This window comes from Herpailurus yagouaroundi, unplaced genomic scaffold, assembly GCF_014898765.1.
Source record: "Herpailurus yagouaroundi ecotype Mexico unplaced genomic scaffold, PumYag 203, whole genome shotgun sequence".
NCBI lineage: Eukaryota > Metazoa > Chordata > Mammalia > Carnivora > Felidae > Herpailurus > Herpailurus yagouaroundi.
This window is the reverse complement of record NW_024412434.1, coordinates 12,941,713-12,944,340: the sequence shown is the minus strand read 5'-3', so window position 1 is coordinate 12,944,340 and position 2,628 is coordinate 12,941,713. Positions and strand designations below refer to the sequence as shown.

The following is a 2,628-nucleotide window of genomic DNA, read 5'->3' as shown; positions in this document are numbered from 1 at the left end:
AAGCAGGAGAAAAGAATGTTTTTGTTTTCTTCCCCATTTCCACTATCTCTGGTGTTCTTTATTCCTTTGCGTGGAATAAAATTTCCACCTGTTATCATTTTGTTTCTGCCTGAAAAGTTCCCCTAAAATTCTTGCAACATACAAGTGCCAATTTTGGTTTTGTTTTTGTTTCACTAGGAAAAGCATTCTTTCACCTTCATTTTTTCTCTTTTTCCTCCCTTGCACAGTATGCCTACACTTTTAATGTTGGAACCTGTACATTTATAAATGCATGGAGTGCTCAGTTTGTCAGCACATAAACTTGGACAACACGGGAAAAATCGGCATGGCCCCTGCACAAGGATGACATGCAAATTGAGAAGCATTCCACCCTTTTGTACTGAACACAGGTCACTCGAAAATGGTTAACATGGGGGCGCCCGCGTGGCTCAGTCAGTTGAGCATGTGACTCGTGATCCTGGGATTGTAAATTCCAGCCCCATGTTGGGGGTAGAGATTACTTAACATCTTAAACAAGAAAAAGAAGTACGTCTAGAAATACGCATACAAAACTTTTAACATTGGGCCACTCCTTGGAAGAGGGGTTGCAGGGGGGCAGGCAGAGGACAACTTCCAGATTGTTTCTTCAGATTTTTTTAAAATTTATTTTTAGAGGGTGTGGGTGAGCGAGGGGCAGAGAGAGAAAGGGAGAGAGAGAGTTTCCTTGAATTTTTAAACCTTTTTTTTGGAGGGGCACCTCAGTCAGTTGAGCATCTGACTCTTGATTTTGGCTCAGGCAATGATTTCAGGGGCATGGGATCGAGCCCCATGTCAGACTCTGTGCTGAGTGTGGAGCCTGCTTAAGATTCTCCCTCTGCTCTCCCCCCTGTGCTTGCTGTCTCTCTCTAAAATAAAATGAAATTAAAAAAAAAGAAAAAAAAACACTAAAACATTTTAAAGCTTTTTATTTGGAAATTATTTCAAATATAGAAAAGTTGCATGAGTAAGAATATTACCAAGACTATCTCTGTACTGCTTACCGAGACTTACCTACTGTTATCATTTTATTTACCTACTGAATTCATCTCCCTGATATATGTGTGCGCGCACACACACACACACACACACACACATATATGCAATCTGTGGGGAGATGATTTAAGTCAATGCAATCACATCCTATTCCTCAACAAAATTTCCACCTGGGGGAGCCTGAGTGGCTCAGTCGCCCCTCTCCCCACCTCTCCCCTGCTCATGCGTGCTCTCTCTCTCTCTTTCTTAAAAAAAAAAGAAAAAAAACGTCCATCCATTGATTTCTGCTGAATGGCTCTTTCCTACGATGGTTGCAAAATGGTTATTTTCCATGGTATAAAATGGTTATTTTCCAACTCTCAGTTGGTTAAGCATTTAACTCCATTCTCATTGATCATTTGGCACTTAGTATTCCACTTTAAGCGGGAACCCACCAGCTATTTATATATTTATCACAGGTATAGACTCCCAAATACCTATTTTTTCAGTAATTTATAATTCACTATTGTATTTAATTATTTCGGTGCTCTAACTGTCCCAGGTTTGGCCGGTGGAGCCCCCAGGTGCTCCTGCAACCCTGTGATATGTGATGTCCACCCCCTTCATCATGTTGAGTACTTCCTTAATCTCTGGCATAGAAAGATTTTCCAGGCTTTTGTTGTATCTACCTGCCCCAGCCCTGAATTCAGCCATTTCTTTTTTTTTTTTTTTTTTTTAATTTTTTTTTCAACGTTTATTATTTATTTTTGGGACAGAGAGAGTCAGAGCATGAACGGGGGAGGGGCAGAGAGAGAGGGAGACACAGAATCGGAAACAGGCTCCAGGCTCTGAGCCATCAGCCCAGAGCCCGACGCGGGGCTCAAACTCACGGACCGCGAGATCGTGACCTGGCTGAAGTCGGACGCTTAACCGACTGCGCCACCCAGGCGCCCCAAATTCAGCCATTTCTAGGAAGAACTTCGGTTCCTTCTGATGAGAGAAGGTATCAGACACCAAGATCTGGGTGGGAGGTATGCTCATTGTTCTCAGAGAATCTTTGTTCCTTGTACTTTTCAGCTGGGTGAACAAGAAAGTCAATGGATATTTATACATGTACATATACACGTACAAATATCCATGGACATTTTTGTATATACATAAGTACATATTCACGAGGACACATTTTTTGGGAATAATGAATTCATAACTTCAATTTCATTTATCCCTATGAGGTTTCTTCTTGCCTTCTTCTCTTCCATATTTATTTGCACGTGGCTTTTGGTTTGTTTTTTTTTCAGTGAGAACCTTGGATCCCCCAAACGATATATTTACTTATTTGCTCAATTGCATGATCTAAAATAATCTCAGAATTGCTTCCTCCTTGCCTCTATACAAAACAAACCTACTGAAAAGAGTACAGGATTTAACTGTAATGTCCTCCATGCCCTCTTACCCCACCACAAACCGAGGGTGTTACATAGAGTCAAATACTGTGTTTGTACATTGCCCGGCTTGTCCTTCCTTTTTTTCTATTTTCCTTCTGTGTTGTTATACTATTCATTTGAAATCTAACCAGGCTGCTTTGTTTCAGTTTGCTCTCTCTTTTATATTGGGGCATTTCCATTACATTCCCCTTAG

At 41.0% G+C, this 2,628-nt stretch overlaps 1 pseudogene; it reads left to right on the top strand.

The window, feature by feature from the left end:
* Positions 1-276: 276 nt before the first annotated feature.
* Positions 277-376, top strand: LOC121014941 (uncharacterized; annotated as a pseudogene).
* The last annotated feature ends 2,252 nt before the right edge of the window (positions 377-2,628 follow it).